This window comes from Euprymna scolopes, unplaced genomic scaffold, assembly GCF_053919585.1.
Source record: "Euprymna scolopes isolate OS-2025 unplaced genomic scaffold, ASM5391958v1 sca142, whole genome shotgun sequence".
Lineage (NCBI taxonomy): Eukaryota > Metazoa > Mollusca > Cephalopoda > Sepiida > Sepiolidae > Euprymna > Euprymna scolopes.
Window position 1 is genome coordinate 56,333 of NW_027633150.1, and position 20,762 is coordinate 77,094.

The following is a 20,762-nucleotide window of genomic DNA, read 5'->3' on the forward strand; positions in this document are numbered from 1 at the left end:
TTTGTTTCTCAAAGAAAAAAAAATAGAGAGAACAGGACTTTTTTTTTATTGTTTTCATGAAAATAAAGTTTCGAGATATTTAATTATTTTTTTTTTTTTACTTATTTAGTCAGTTTGTGGTTTTTTTTTGAAATTGTTTTTGTGAAAGGTGAGTTTTTTTTCAAAACTTTTGTTTTGTTTCTTTTTAATTTTTTTAAAGTATTATAAATTTCACTAACATGCTGGAGAAATGTTTAATAATTTGGTATTTTTTTAGATTAGGTCCACCTCCACAATTTTCCTTTCAATGACGACATTTACAGGTTTCCGAGTATGCTGAACACGCAAATTGCATTGAAATTTTGCGGAAATAAATAGTTGTATTATGCATTGTATTCTTCGGTGGCCATCTTTTTACGTGCACACGCGCCATAAACAAAAACACACGTAAAAAAGATGGCCGCCAAAGATTACAATGCATAATACAACTTTTTATATCTTGATAACTACTTATTTCTGCAAAATTTCGATGCGATTTTCGTATTCAGCATAGTCGAAAACCATTTCAAGCCGTCATTTAAAAGAAAATTGAGGAGGTGGACCTAATCTAAAAATTTACCAATAATTTTTCATCCCGTACGCCTCCCGATACATTGCTTCGTCAACATGCGACCATTTTATATCTCCCGAAGACACTTCCGTATTCAGAAAAACAGTAAATAAATAAATAAAAAGTGACCGATTTACCAGAACGTGGTATCTAAAAAGTGAGTACCCCTTTCAAATGTTGAAATGATTTTTTTTTTTTTTTCAATTTTTTTTCATTATCTGGTTAGTGTTCAATCAATAATAATCCAGTGAAAAAATTTCAAAAAACCTATCAGTATAGAAACTCCACCACGTAAGTAAATAAATAAAAAATGTTACGTGCGCATGCGTTAGCCTTGACAAGGGGGGTACTAAACGAACGACCATTAAATAATTCTGCGGGTCGCCATGGAACTCAACGCCCAAGGAGTACCAAAATAGTTTTCATGATCTGAAGAAATTTTTTTTCCCGAAAAGTGGGTGATCACTTTTCCATCTAAATTTAACTTAAAATGAGCACCCACTTTCTGGCCACCTGAGGAAGGGGCATTTATTTTCATGTTTATTGGCTTAAAGGTTTTTTTGACAAGGCAGTTTGGTACGCGAATGCATATTTAACAGTTTTCGTTTATGCTCACGCATAGCATAAACAAAGGCTACGTCTGTGAAATGGAAAATAGTCCCAGAGTTCAGGGGTTAATACCATGCAAAAGAAATCAAACAAAAAGACTTTTTAGCCAAGAAACACACAGAAAGAAAAAAAAAAATAGCATCCATTTTTTTTCTATCGAATTCATTTGCTGTTTTTATTGAAAACTATTTTCCCCCGGATTTTTGATATAATTTTCCATTAAGGGCTGTGCGTCTCACGTTCGTAAATAACAAAATTTTTTTTGTAGATTTTGGTGTGCTAAAAACGAATCTGCAAACCGTCTCCGTCGCAAAAAAATAGTTTTTATGATATGAAGAAATTACTTTTTCGAAAAAGTGGCGATCACTTTTCCATGTAAATTTAACTTAAAATGAGCACCCACTTTCAAGCCACCTGAGAGAGGGGGGATTTTTTCCCATGTTTATTGGCTAAACAGCTTTCGTTTATGCTTACGCATAGAGTAAACGAAGGCTACGGCTGTTAAATGGAAAATAGTCCCAGAGTTGAGGGGTTATTACCATGCAAAAGAAATCAAACAAAAAACTTTTTAGCCAAGAAACAGAAAAATGCCCCTCTCTCAGGTGGCCAGAAAGTGGGTGCTCATTCTAAGTTACATTTACATTGAAAAGTGATCACCCACTTTTCGAAAAAGTAATTTCATGAATGCCATGAAAACTTTTTTTTTGCTACGTAAACGGTTTGCAGATTCGTTTTTAGCACACCGAAATCTACAGTAAAATATTTCGTTATATATGAACGTGAAACGGGCCTTAAAGTAAAATAATACCGGATTTTTTGGAGCAGATTTGCCGTTTAGTTGTACGAATATCCTCAAACCAGGTAATCACTAAAAGGGATTTTTAAAAGTCGTCACCTGTATCGAGCAAAAGTTTAAAACCACCGATTATATGCCAGCCTACATCATGGTAACATATATTGAGTGAGTTCCTAACAGTATTTTGTATAGTTTTTTAGTTTAAACTCATTTTCCCCAAAATTTCCCCAAACTTAACGTGTTCGATACAGTCTGCCGCCATTTGTATTTTTCAGATATACCGATAAACATTGAATGTTTTTGAACCGATTATACATTACATAAAAACACTAAAATCTTATCCAGTTAGGTAGAACACTTACTTTTCTTGCCTTTGATAACATTTATTTGTTATATATTTATTTTTTTGACAACTTCTTTGTATCTGTGTTTAGTAACATAAACCCTTTTCATTTAATGTAACGTTTAGTCGGCTTGAAAAACAGTGTTTATTGGTGTATTTGAAAGCTACAAATGGTGGTGGACACTGTTGATTACTTTAAGTTAGAGAAAGTGAGTTAAAAATAAAAAAAAACTATACAAAATACTGTCAGAAACCTATCCATTATGCCAGCCTATGTCATGGTAACATATGTTCGGTGAGTTTCAGACACTGTTTTGTATAGTTTTTAGTTTTCAACTTACTTTCCCAAACTTAACGTATTAAACAGAGTCCGCAACCATTTCTTTTTTTTTGAGCCAATTAAACATTTTACATTACATAAAAACACTACACAATTATCCAATTAGGTAGAAACGTAAATTACCTTACCTTTGCTTTCATTTATTTGTTTTTGGACGACTTTTTCGAATCTGTGTATAGTAACCCCCCTCCCCCCACCATCAACCAAATATAAATTACTAAATCACATTTTTTAAAACAACAACAAAAAAAAAGCATTTAGCGTTTCAACATTTTTGCTATGTTCGGCTTCATCCACTGATTGTTGGTCAAGTCCAAAACATGAATGATTGACAAAAACTCTCGAGGATCCAGATCAAATTCTGCAAGAGTACCATTTTTTTCAGTTTCGTCTTCTTTTTCACATTTTGCAGTGGACTGCTGGTACTAATATAATAAACATGCATTTTCTCTTTTATTAAATTTTTCAATTACACCAAATTGAGCCACAGCAAGGCGTGGCAGGGCACAGCTAGTATATAATATATAATATATATTATATATATACATATATATATAAATATATATTATATATAATATACATATTAAACATATATATATATATTATATATAATATATATATTATACATATATATTATATACATACATATATATATATATATATAATATATATACATATATATATAATATATATATAATCAATTATATATATAATATATTATATATAATATATATATAATATATATATATACATATATATAATATATTATATATATATATACATATATATCATATATATATATACATATATATAATATATAATATATTATATAATATATATATATATATACATATATATAAATATATATATATACATATATAATATATTATATATATATATAATATATATATACATATATATAATATATATATATACATATATAATATATTATATATATATATAATATATATATACATATATATAATATATATATATACATATATAATATATTATATATATATATAATATATATATACATATATATAATATATATATATACATATATAATATATTATATATATATATAATATATATATACATATATATAATATATATATATACATATATAATATATTATATATATATATAATATATATATACATATATATAATATATATATATACATATATAATATATTATATATATATAATATATATATACATATATATAATATATATATATACATATATATAATATATTATATATATATAATATATATATATATACATATATATAATATATATATATATACATATATATAATATATATATATATACATATATATAATATATATATATACATATATATATATATATATATTATATATATAATATATATAAATACATATATATAATATATTATATATACAATATATATAAATACATATATATAATATATATATACATATATATAATATATTATATATATAATATATATATATACATATATATAATATATTATATATACACAGATATATAATATATTATATATATAATATATATATACATATAATATAATATATATATATACATATATATAATATATTAGATATATAATATATATATATATACATATAATATATTATATATACATATAATATATTATATATATAATATATATATACATATATATAATATATTAGATATATAATATATATATACATATATATAATATATATATATACATATATATAATATATTAGATATATAATATATATATATATATATACATATAATATATTATATATACATATAATATATTATATATATAATATATATATACATATATATAATATATTAGATATACAATATATATATACATATAACATATATATATAATATATATATATACATATATATAATATATTAGATATATAATATATATACATATAATATATTATATATATATAATATATATATACATATATATAATATATATATATAATATATATATATACATATATATAATATATTAGATATATAATATATATATACATATAATATATTATATATATATAATATATATATACATATATATAATATATTAGATATATAATATATATATACATATAATATATTATATATATAATATATATATACATATATATAATATATTAGATATATAATATATATATACATATAATATATTATATATATATAATATATATATATATACATATAATATATGTATAATATATATACATATATATAATATATTATATATGTATAATATATATATACATATATATAATATATTATATATGTATAATATATATATACATATATATAATATATTAGATATATAACATATATATATTAGATATATAATATATATATACATATATATATATATTAGATATATAATATATATATACATATATATAATATATATATAATATATATACATATATTATATATATAAAATATATATATGCATATATTATATATATAAAATATATATATACATATATTATATATAATATATATATACATATATTATATATATAAAATATATATATACATATATTATATATAATATATATATGCATATATTATACATAATATATATATACATAATATATATATATATACATAATATATATATATATATACATAATATATATATACATATATTATATATATATAATATATATATATATATAATATATATATATATATATACATATATTATATATATATATACATATATTATATATATATATACATAATATATATATATATATACATATATTATATATATATAATATATATACATATATTATATATATATAATATATACATATATTATATATATAATATATATATATACATATATTATATATATAATATATATATACATATATTATATATATATATATAATATATATATATACATATACAATATATTATATATATACATATATAATATATATATATATATATATACATATACAAAATATTATATATATAATATATATACAATATATTATATATAATATATATATATACAATATATTATATATACAATATATATACAATATATTATATATATAATATATATACAATATATTATATATATATATAATATATATATACATATATATAATATATATACAATATATAATATATATATACATATACAATATATATATACATATACAATATATATATACATATACAATATATATACACATATACAATATATATACACATATACAATATATATACACATATATAATATATATATATACATATATAATATATATATACATATATAATATATATATACATATATAATATATATATATACATATATAATATATATATATATAATCTATATATATATATACATATATAATCTATATATACATATATAATCTATATATATACATATATAATATATATATACATATATAATATATATATACATATATAATATATATATACATATATAATATATATATACATATATAATATATATATACATATATAATATATATATACATATATAATATATATATACATATATAATATATATATACATATATAATATATATATATACATATATAATATATATATATAAATATATAATATATATATACATATATAATATATATATACATATATAATATATATATACATATATAATACATATATAATACATATATACATATATAATACATATATATAATATATATACATATATAATATATATACATATATAATATATATAATATATATACATATATAGTATATATATACATATATAATATATATACATATATAATATATATACATATATAATATATATACATATATAATATATATACATATATAATATATATATACATATATAATATATATACATATATAATATATATACATATATAATATATATATACATATATATAATATATATATACATATATATAATATATATATATACATATATAATATATATACATATATAATATATATATATACATATATATAATATATATATACATATATATAATATATATATATACATATATATAATATATACATATATATATATACATATATATACATATATATATTATATATATATACATATATATATAATATATATACATATATATAATATATATATATACATATATATATTATATATATATACATATATATATAATATATATACATATATATAATATATACATATATATATTATATATATATATATATATTATACATATATATATTATATATATATATATTATATATATATTCATATATATAATATATATATACATATATATAATATATATATATATAATATATATATACATATATATAATATATATACATATATATAATATATATATACATATATATAATATATATATACATATATATAATATATATATACATATATCTAATATATATATACATATATATAATATATATATATACATATATATAATATATATATACATATATCATATATATATACATATATAATATATATATACATATATCATATATATATATACCTATATATAATATATATATATACCTATATATAATATATATATATACATATATCATATATATACATATATAACATTATATATACACATATATATATATTTACAGGTATATAATATATTATATATATATATTTATTACATATATACATTATTTATATATTATCTACATATTATATATATATAATATATAAATAATGTATATATGTAATAAATATATATATATAATATATTATATATCTGTAAATATATATATATTATATGTATATATAATATATTATATATATATGATATATGTGCATATATATATAATGTTATATATGTATATATAGTTATACATATGTATATATATTATATATATGTATACATAGTTATATATATGTATATATATTTTGTATATATGTATTATATATGTATATATATATTATATATGTATATATATATTATATATGTATATATATATTATATATGTTTATATATTATATATGTTTAGATATTATATATGTTTATATATTATATATGTTTATATATTATATATATTATATATATATATATTATATATATATTAAAATAACGAGGTATTAGAAAAAGGCTGATTGGGAAGCCATCAGGGAGCTCATCAGAGATGCCCCATGGCAAAATATCTTTACTCCTCCAGCGGAACAGTGTGCAAATGAGACAACTGAATGGTTCAAAACTGCTATTGAAGCACATGTTCCCACACGGAAATACTATAGCAAGCCCCCCCCCCCCAATGGTTTACTTCTGCTTGTGCAGCTGCCATTTGTCAAAGGCAGCATGCGTTCCGCAGATTCAACCGACATAAGTCCAGCTCAAATAAACAGAAGTTTATAGAAGCTAGAAATAATTGTAAGAGAGTGATAGACACAGCTAAGTCAGATTACTCTGAAACCACCAGAAAGCGCATCGAAGCACAGAAATTAGGAACCCGGGATTTTTGGAAAATCTACAACAGCGTAGTTAATAATGGACAGTCAATTATTCCCCCACTAACAAACAATCATGAGGTTGCTTGCACGGCAACTGACAAGGCTAATCTGCTTGCTAGTCGGTTTGCCTCAAACTCCACACTGAACTCGGTACACAACTCACTCCCTGATTTTCCTCTGCGAACAGACGCCACACTTGACGATTTGAAAATCACCCCTTCTCAGGTACATGCTATTATAAAAAACCTAGACACCTCTAAAGCATGTGGACCAGATCTCATCCCGGCTGTGCTATTAAAAAAATGCTCTGCCGAGGTTGCTCCAGTTCTGTCCAAACTTTACAATAAATGCCTTAACGAATCTTGTTTTCCCGACTGCTGGAAAACCGCCTCTGTGGTACCAGTCTTCAAGAATTCTGGTGAAAGAACTGACCCACTAAATTATCGCCCCATTAGCCTCCTCCCGCTTTTCGCCAAAATATTTGAGTCCTTAGTTAATCAAGTCCTAGTCCAGCACCTAACAGCTGCTAAACTCCTGACTGACAAACAATATGGATTCAGGCAAGCCCGTTCAACAGCAGATATCTTAACTGTAGTTTCTGAACGTATATACCGTTCATTGGATAAAACAGGGGAGGGTAGAGCGGTGGCCCTTGATATATCTAAGGCTTTTGACAGGGTATGGCATGATGGTCTTCTAAGGAAAATTAGATCATATGGAATCACTGGAAGAATTCATAACGTAATTAAATCCTTCTTAAGTAATAGAAAAATCGAAGTTGTCCTCGACGGACGTACATCCAAACAATATGACATAAATGCGGGAGTGCCTCAGGGGTCTATCCGTGGACCTCTATTGTTTCTGATATTCATAAACGACCTCCCTGATAATATTGTTTCGGAGATGGGTATATTTGCCGATGACACCACTCTCTATAACAGATATGAGGGGAAAACAAATGAACACATATCCAAGAAAATGGCAGAAACACTAGAGGATGACCTCCAATCCGTAGTGGAATGGGGACAAAAATGGTTGGTCTCATTCAATGCTGCTAAGACTAAGCTTGTTTCCTTCAATAACTACAAGAAACCTTCTCTACCACCAATAGCAATGGCCAAGAACACATTGCCTGAAAGTACTTCTTTTAAACTCCTCGGCCTAACGTTTACAGGGAATATGAACTGGAATAGATACATTGAGAGCATTGCCAAGGGTGTTGCAAGGAAGGTTGGCTCCCTCTACCGTGCTAGAAAACTACTTACGCCTGCCAGTATCCTATACCTCTATAAGGCAACCATTCGCCCATGTATGGAGTACTGTTGTCACATCTGGGCTGGTGCATCTGCTGCTTGTCTCTCACTCCTGGACAGGGTTCAAAAGAGAGTCGCCAACCTGATAGGTCCTGAACTGTCATCTAGGCTTACACCTCTGTCCCATCGACGAGATGTTGCATCCCTCTGCCTGTTCTACAAATACTTTAATGGTGAATGCTCTGACGAACTGCAAACACTTGTACCTCCCCGACGTAACAACCCCCGACAAACCCGACAAGCTACTAAGTCTCATTCCTTTACAGTAGAGATCCCTAGGTGCAAGAAAGCCTTTTACTCCAATAGTTTCTTCCCCAGAACTGCGGGTCTTTGGAACTCCCTTCCAGGATTCTGCTTTCCCAACTGCATTGATATGCAGAAGTTCAAGTGTAATGTTAACAAACATCTTTCTTCTCTTCTCCCTTCATAATGACCTCGCTAATTAATTCCCTAATAGTAGCCCCCTGCTTCAAAGTGGCACTGTGCCTTGCTTGGGGTGAAAATTGAATTAAAAAAAACAAATATTATATATATAATATTATATATATGATATATATATTATAATATTATATATAATATATATATTATATATATATAATATATATATTATAATATTAAATATATATAATATATATATAATATATATATAATATATATATTATATATATATAAAATATATATAATATATATATTATATATATATATATAAAATATATATAATATATATATTATATATATATATAATATATATATTATATATATATATAATATATATATTATATATATATAATATATATATTATATATATATAATATATATATTATATTATATATATATAATATATATATAATATATATATTATATATATATATAATATATAATATACATATTATATATATAATATACATATTATATATATAATATATAATATACATATTATATACATATAATATATACATAATATACATATTATATACATATAATATATATATAATATACATATTATATACATATAATATATATATAATATACATATTATATACATATAATATATATATAATATACATATTATATACATATAATATATATATAATATACATATTATATACATATTATATATATAATATATATATAATATACATATTATATATATAATATATATATAATATACATATTATATATATAATATACATATTATATATATAATATATATATGATATACATATTATATATATAATATATATATGATATACATATTATATATATAACATATAATATACATATTATATATATAATATATATATAATATACATATTATATATAATATACATATTATATATATAATATATATAATATACATATTATATATATAATATATATATAATATACATATTATATATATAATATATATATAATACACATATTATATATAATATATATATAATACACATATATATAATACACATATTATATATATAATATATATATACATTATACATATTATATATATAATATATATATAATATAATATATATATAATATACATATTATATATGTATAATATACATATTATATATAGAATATACATATTATATATAGAATATACATATTATATATATATAATATGCATAATATATATATAATATATATAATATATATAATATAAATATATATATTAAACATATATAATATATATATTATATATATAATATATATATTATAAATATATAATATATATATTATAAATATATAATATATATATTATAAATATTATAAATATATAATATATATATTATAAATATATAATATATATATTATAAATATATAATAAATATATATATGATATATTATACATGTATAATATATATATTATATATATATATTAAACATATATAATATATATTATATATATATATATTATATATATAATATATATAATATATATATAATATATATTATATATATATAATATATATTATATATATATAATATATATATTATATATATATTATATATAATATTATATATAATATAATATATATATTATATATATATAATATAATATATATATTATATATATATAATATAATATATATATTATATATTTAATATAATATATATATTATATATATAATATAATATATATCTTATACATATAATATAATATATATATAATATATATAATATAATATATATATTATATATATAATATAATATATATATTATATATATAATATAATATATATCTTATACATATAATATAATATATATATAATATATATAATATAATATATATATAATATAATATATATATTATATATATAATATAATATATATCTTATACATATAATATAATATATATATAATATATATAATATAATATATATATTATATATATAATATAATATATATATTATATATATAATATAATATATATGTATTATATATATAATATAATATATATCTTATACATATAATATAAATATAATATATATAATATAATATATATATATATATAATATATATATTATATATAATATAGTATATATATTATATATAATATATACATATTTTATATATAATATAATATATATAATATAATATATATATAATAGAATATATATTATATATATATAATATAATATATATATAATATATATATAATATAATATATATATATATAATAGAATATATATAATATATATATAATATAATATATATATAGTATATATATAATAGGATATATATAATATATATATAATATAATATATATATAGTATATATATAATAGGATATATATAATATATATATAATATATATATTATATATATAATAGAATATATATTATATATATATAATATATATATATAACATATATATAATATATATATATATATTATATATATATATAGAATATAATATATATATTTTATATATATATTATACATATAATATATATATTATATATATAATATATACATATTATATATATTATATATTATATATATATATATATATATATATATATACAAAATACATATTATCTCTATATACCTGACTTCTCAGTAGGAAAAGTATAAAAATCTAAGATTATCGAGGAATTTGAGAAATAATAAGCCTATAACACCTCAGATATTGTTCTGCCGTTTTTGCATATTATATTTGCATGAGATATCTTGATTTTTAATCCTATTAAGGTCAAAATCAGCGGGAAAAATGAGTTCATTTTATTTATATGGAGATAATTAAATGAAAATCATGCATGTAAGATTATGAATATTTGAAGCAGAACACAAGCAAAACATTTGATATGAGTTAAGACAATAAACAAATAATAAAATTAAACTTTTTTTTTAATCAAAATTACTTTTTTTTAAATCAAAATGAATGTTTGGGTTTGTATTACTGTACACATAGATTCGAAAAAGTTGTCAAAATACAAATATATAACAAATAAATGTTATCAAAGGCAAGATAAGTTACTTTTCTACCTAACTGGATATATTTTTTGTATTGTTATTCAATGTAACATGTTTATTGAGCTCGAAAACCACACAGTGTTTACCGATGTATTGGAAAATTCAAGATGGCGTCTGACTCCCTCTTTAACACGGTAAGTTTGGTAAAAGATATTATAAATAAAAAACTGGATAAAATACTGTTAAAAACTCGCTCATTATATGTTACCGTGACATAGGTTGACATATATTCGGCGGGTTTTTAATAGTATTCTTTCTAGTTTTTTTATTTATAACACCTTTTCCCATACTTACCGTGTTAAAGAGGGAGTGAGGCGCCATCTTGAATTTTCCAATACATCGGTAAACACTGTATGGTTTTCGAGCTCAATAAACATGTTACATTGAATAAAAACACAAAAAATATATCCAGTTAGGTAGAAAAGTAACTTATCTTGCCTTTGATAACATTTATTTGTTATATATTTGTTTTTTGACAACTTTTTCGAATCTATGTGTACAGTAATACAAACCCGTTTTTCGAGCTGAATAAATATGTTACATTGAATAAAAACACGAAAAATATATCCAGTTTGGTAGAAAAGTAACTTATCTTGCCTTTGATAACATTTATTTGTAATATATTTGTTTTTTGACAACTTTTTCGAATCTATGTGTACAGTAATACAAACCTGAAATGAAAAGACCACGAGTGAATGCGCGCTTTGTTTTTTTTTTTTTAGTTTAGTTTCATATATATATATGTATTTTTAAATTTTATCTTTCTAGCTTTAAAAAAAGTTTTAAAATTTTATCAGCCGGCATAATGTATTTTTAAATATTAAAAAATTTCAGGAAAATTAATTTTTGCTAGATTTTTAAAACATGTGTGTCAACAGCTTTAAAAAATCGTCTCTTCAAAAGAACATGTTTTAAAGAGTGTGTGTGCGCTGGGTAGTAGTAGTAGTACCAGCGTTTGTTTTCGTGTTGTATGTATGTGTGTGCGGCTAGCGCCTGAATGGAAGACGCTGTGTCGGAGGTTGGATTGTGATGTCTGGTGTAAGTTTCGTATTTTTGTAATTTGTAAATGGCAAGTTAGAAAAAAATTAAACCCTTCCAAGATGGACAATAAATAAGACCATAATATTTTATGGTAAAGTTAAGAGCGTAGGAACCATAGTTTTGTAGGGGATGTGATTATTGGATTAACCAATCAGAAATCGTCTGTGGCACACACATCTGTTTTTATATATATATAATATATATATATATATATATATTATATATATATTATATATATTATATATGTATTATATATATATATATATTATATATATATATTATATATAATATATATATATATTATTTATATATATTATATATAATATATATATTATATACTAGCGGGGGTACCCGGCGTTGCCCGAGTGTTTGTTTCTGGGACGGGGGGGGGGGAGTTTTAAAAAATGTTATAGTAGGAAAGTAAGAAGGATCAAACCCAGAATCATGAGTAAAAGTAGGAAAATAAAGTGTGAAAAAAAAAAACAAAAAAACATCTGCAACGTTAACAGTTCGGCCACCAAGAAAAGTCCATTCCAGTTGTTTAGGAAAAAAAACAAAAAAAAAACGACTACGGTAGGTCGGCGCGAACGTGAAAATATAATGTGAATTGTCCAGCACGCTAACCACTACGCCACAGAGCACTGCAGCTTAGTTTAGTGATTTTAAATAACTTCACATGAAAGAACTACGAAGCCAAACCGGTGTTCTCTTCTCAACTGTTCCTTGTCAACGATCCCCAAACGGTGTTAAGTGGTGGCAGGGGGAGGAGGAATTTATTAGAAAATATTTTACCACTTCCATTGATCTTAACCGATTTTGGCCGTGACTTCTCAGCAGAAAAAGTATAGAAATCTAATATTATCGAGGAATTTGAGAAATAATAAGCCTATAACACACCTCAGATATTGTTCTGCCGTTTGTGCATATTATATTTGCATGAAATATCTTGATTTTTAATCCTATTAATGTCAAAATCAGACGGGAAAAAATGAGTTCATTTTATTTATATAAGCAATGTCCAAAAGCAAATAAATGAAACCAAAGGTAAGGTAAGTTATGTTTCTACCTAATTGGATTATTGTTTAGTGTTTTTATGTAATGTAAAATGTTTAATTGGCTCAAAAAAAAAAGAAATGGTTGCGGACTCTGTTGAATACGTTAAGTTTGGGAAAGTAAGTGGAAAACTAAAAACTATACAAAACAGCGTCTGAAACTCACCGAATATATATTACCATGACATAGGCTGGCATAATCGGTGGGTTTCTGACAGTATTTTGTGTAGTTTTTTAGTTTTAACTCACTTTCTCTAACTTAAAGTAATCAACAGTGTCCACCACCATTTGTAGCTTTCAAATACCCTGATAAACACTGTTTTTTGAGCCGACTAAACATTACATTAAATGAAAAGGGTTTGTATTACTAAACACAGATACAAAGAAGTTGTCAAAAAATAAATATATATAAATAAATGTTATCAAAGGCAAGAAAAGTAAATGTTTTACCTAACTGGATAAGATTTTAGTGTCTTTATGTAATGTATAATCGGTTCAAAAACATTCAATGTTTATCGGTATATCTGAAAAATACAAATGGCGGCAGACTGTATCGAACACATTAAGTTTGGGGAAATTTTGGGAAAATGAGTTTAAACTAAAAAACTATACAAAATACTGTTAGGAACTCACTCAATATATGTTACCATGACGTAGACTGGCATATAATCGGTGGTTTTAAACTTTTGCTCGATACAGGTGATGACTTTTAAAAGTCCCTTTTAGTGATTACCTGGTTTGAGGATATTTGTACAACTAAACGGCAAATCTGCTCCAAAAAATCCGGTATTATTGTACTTTAAGGCCCGTTTCACGTTCATAAATAACGAAATATTTTATTGTAGATTTCGGTGTGCTAAAAACGAATCTGCAAACCGTTTCTATAGCAAAAAGAAATTTTTCATGATATTCATGAAATTACTTTTTCGAAAAGTGTGTGATCACTTTTCAATGTAAATTTAACTTAGAATGAGTCCCACTTTTTGGCAACCTGAGAGAGAGGGGCATTTTTCTGTGTTTCTTGGCTAAAAAGTTTTTTGTTTGATTTCTTTTGCATGGTAATAACCCCTGAACTCTGGGACTATTTTCCATGTCACAGCCGTAGCCTTCGTTTACGCTATGTGTGAGCATAAACGAAAGCTGTTTAGCCAATAAACATGGGAAAAAATCCCCCCTCTCTCAGGTGGCTAGAAAGTGGGTGCTCATTTTAAGTTAAATTTACATGGAAAAGTGATACGCTGCTTTTTCGAAAAAGTAATTTCTTCATATCATAAAAACTATTTTTTTGCGATGGAAACGGTTTGCAGATTCGTTTTTAGCACACCAAAATCTACAAAAATTTTTTTGTTATTTACGAACGTGAGACGCACGGCCCTTAATGGAAAATTATATCAAAAATCCGGGGGAAAATAGTTTTCAATAAAAGCAGCAAATGAATTCGATAGAAAAAAAATGGATGCTATTTTTTTTTTTTCTGTGTGTTTCTTGGCTAAAATGTTTTTTGTTTGGATTTCTTTTGCATGGTATTAACCCCTGAACTCTGGGACTATTTTCCATTTCACAGACGTAGCCTTTGTTTATGCTATGCGTGAGCATAAACGAAAACTGTTAAATATGCATTCGCGTACCAAACTGCCTTGTCAAAAAACACAATAATAATAATAATAAACACAAAAATAAATGTGGGTGCTCATTTTAAGTAAAATTTACATGGAAAAGTGATCACCCACTTTTCGAAAAAAAAAATTTCTTCAGATCATGAAAACTATTTTGGTACTCCTTGGGCGTTGAGTTCCATGGCGACCCGCAGATTTATTTAATGGTCGTTCGCTTAGTACCCCCCCCCCTAGTCAAGGCTAACGCATGCAATATTTTTTATTTATTTACTTACGTGGTGGAGTTTCTATACTAATAGGTTTTTTGAAATTTTTTCACTGGATTATTATTGATTGAACACAAACCAGATTATGAAAAAAAAAATTGAAAAAAAAAAAAAAAAAAAATCATTTCAACATTTGAAAGGGGTACTCACTTTTTAGTTACCACGTTCTGGTAAATTGGTCACTCATTTTTTTTTTTTTTTCTAAATACAGAAGTGTCTTTGGGAGATATAAAATGGTCGCATGGTGACGAAGCAATGTATCGGGAGGCGTACGGGATGAAAAATTATTGGTAAATTTTTAGATTAGGTCCACCTCCTCAATTTTCTTTTAAATGACGGCTTGAAATGGTTTTCGACTATGCTGAATACGAAAATCGCATCGAAATTTTGCAGAAATAAGTAGTTATCAAGATATAAATAGTTGTATTATGCATTGTAATCTTTGGCGGCCATCTTTTTTACGTGCGTGTATTTGTTTATGGCGCGCGTGCACGTAAAAAGATGGCCGCCGAAGAATACAATGCATAATACAACTATTTATTTCCGCAAAATTCCAATGCGATTTGCGTGTTCAGCATACTCGGAAACCTATAAATGTCGGCATTGAAAGGAAAATTGTGGAGGTGGACCTAATCTAAAAAAAATACCAAATTATTAAACGTTTCTCCAGCATGTTAGTGAAATTTATAATACTTTAAAAAAAATTAAAAAAAGAAAGTTTTGAAAAAAACAAACAAAAAAACTCACCTTTTATAAAAACAATTTCAAAAAAAAAACACCCACAAACTGACTTTTAACTAAATAAGTAAAAAAAAAAAAATATTTTTTAAACTCGAAACTTTATTTTCATAAAAACAATAAAAAAAGTCATGTTCAATCTATTTTTTTTCTTTTTTTCTCAACAAATATATTTCTGACTTACAAATGCGGTAGAGGCTCATATTATTTTTACTTTCTATGGTTTTGATATACCGCGTTTTTATTGCTTACAAAATGGGTGACTGATTTATCAGAACGTTGTAACTAAAAAGTGAGCACCACTTTCAAATGTCGAAATAATGATTTCTTTTTAATTTTTTTTTTAATAATCTGTTTAATTAGTGTCCAATCAATAATAATCCAGTGAAAAAAAATTCCAAAAACCTATACATATAGAAATTAAGCATGCTAACTCTTTTCATAAATAATTTTCAAAAAAAAGTAACTAAACCATTTAATTTGTCACGTGTACAAACATTTATTTATTTACGTAAGCTTAACTCTTTTCATGAATAAGAAAAGTTTTACTCTTTAAGAATAATAAAAAGAAAAAGTTACTGAACATTTATAAAAGGACTTACTTCTTTTCATGAAGGCCAGAGGAATAGTTGGGCGAAAAGTCGTGAAACAACAACTAATTAAGATGAGAATAATAGTCCGCAATAAATAAAAATGGTGCTAATGCAGAGAGCGATCCGCGCTATTTTTTAAATCATATTTCCACATTTAATTAAAGTTTTACGATATGCTTTTTTTTTTTTATTCAATTGTAATTGACAGAATAGGTACAAAACATCCTCCCCTCCCCATGGTAAGAATGACTTTTTAAATAATAACATTATTTCAGCACGGACCACTCTCTGCATGAGTATCATAAAAACTAATACAAATAATACTTATCTCAATAAGTGAAAGGCTCATTTCTACCAGAAATGAAATCAGGACAATCTCGCAATTACGAAAAATATTTTCATTTATAATTCAATATTTTTATAATTCGCAATGTTAAATTATTTTAATAACATGCAAACATTCTTTGACTTTAAAAATAAATTTTCTGAAAATTTCAATTAAATATGGTTTTATTCACTTTTAACAAACCAAAAATTAAGTTTTTATATATATACTAGCTGTACCCTGCCACGTGTTGCTGTGGCTCAACTTGGTGTAATGGAAAATTCTAATAAAAAGAGAAAATGCATGTTTCTTATATTCTTAGTACAGCAATCCACTCTAAAAAAAAAAAAAAAAAAAAAAATGAAAAAATTGTACTCTTGCACAATTGGATCCTGATCCTCAGGATTACTGTCAATCATGGCTTGGGCTCGACCAACAATCAGTGGATAAAGCTAACGTTGAAACGCTAAATGTTTTTCTTTTTACTTTCTTTCTTTCCTTTCTTTCTTTTTTGTCTTTTCTTTTCTTTCTTTTCTGTATACAAAAATGTGAGTTAGTAATTAATATTTGAGTGATGGGGGGGGGGGGTTACTATACACAGATTCGAAAAAGTTGTCCAAAAACAAATGAAAGCAAAGGTAAGATAAGTTACATTTCTACCTAACTGGATAATTGTTTAGTGTTTTTATGTAAGGTAAAATGTTTAATCGGCTGGAAAAACAGAAATGGTTGCAGACTGTTGAATACGTTAAGTTTGGGAAATTAAGTTGAAAACAAAAAACTATACAATACAGTGTCAAAAACCCACCGAATATGTTACCATGACATAGACTGACATAATCGGTGGGTTTGTGACAGTATTTTGTATAGTTTTAGTTTTAACTCACTTTCTCAAACTTAACATAATCAACAGTGTCTGCCACCATTTGTATCTTTCAAATACACCGATAAACACTGTTTTTCGAGCTGACTAAACATTACATTACATGAAAAGGGTTTGTATTAACAGATACAAAGAAGTTGTCAAAAAATGAATATATAACAAATATATGTTATCAAAGGCAAGAAAAGTAAATGTTCTACTTAACTGGATAAGATTGTAGTGTTTTTATGTAATGTATAATGTTTAATCAGTTCAAAAACATGCAGTGTTTATCGGTATATCTGAAAAATACAAATGGCGGCAGACTGTATCGAACACGTTAAGTTTGGGGAAATTTTGGGAAAATGAGTAAACTAAAAAACTATACAAAATACTGTTAGGAACTCACTCAATATATGTTACCATGACGTAGACTGGCATATAATCGGTGGTTTTAAACTTTTGCTCGATACAGGTGACGACTTTTAAAAGTCCCTTTTAGTGATTACCTGGTTTGAGGATATTTGTACAACTAAACAGCAAATCTGCTCAAAAAAATCCGGTATTATTTTACTTTAAGGCCCGTTTCACGTTCATATATAACAAAATATTTTATTGTAGATTTCGGTGTGCTAAAAACGAATCTGCAAACCGTTTCCATAGCAAAAAGAAATTTTTCATGATATTCATGAAATTACTTTTTCGAAAAGTGTGTGATCACTTTTCAATGTAAATTTAACTTAGAATGAGCACTCACTTTCTGGCCACCTGAGAGAGAGGGGCATTTTTCTGTGTGTGGGTGGGTGTGTTTTGGCGGCCGACCCCCCGCCCCTCCAAACAATTTAAGCAGGTAATTTTAAAGGATTTTCCAAGGGTAGAAAGAAAGTCCCCACCCCAAAAATCCTGGCCACAAAGTGGGTGATCATTTTACGTTAAATAATTATGGAAAAGTGATCCTTCACTTTTTTAAGCTAACATTTCTTCATATCTTGGAAACTACTCGTTTGCCTTAATTATAAAGGTTATTTTCGTTTTCAGCGACCCCGGAAACCTATAGCAGTGGTAATTTTAAAGGAATTTTCGAGGGTGGAGTAATTCCTCATATTTACCTTTTTTTTTTTTTTTTTTCCAATAACATTAGAAATTAAGAATTAGACAAATTTATGGTGCTAATGCACTTACCGATCCGTACTATTTTTTAAATCGTATTTCCAAGTTTAATTAAAGTTGTTTTTTTTTTTATTCAATTGTATTCTAAATAATG

General features: G+C 23.5%; 1 protein-coding gene across 3 annotated transcripts in view; it reads right to left on the minus strand.

The window, feature by feature from the left end:
* The window catches only part of LOC145273722 (uncharacterized), a 43,796-nt gene that overhangs the window by 20,499 nt on the left and 2,535 nt on the right, over positions 1 to 20,762 (minus strand). Inside the window, exon 1 of one of the 3 annotated variants that reach the window (XM_080127099.1) lies at positions 19,725 to 19,748. The exons of the other annotated variants lie outside the window; for them this stretch is intronic. The gene's annotated coding sequence lies outside the window, so the exon portion shown is untranslated. Of the gene's footprint in view, positions 1 to 19,724; positions 19,749 to 20,762 lie in introns of those variants that run through there. 3 annotated transcript variants of the gene reach the window in all.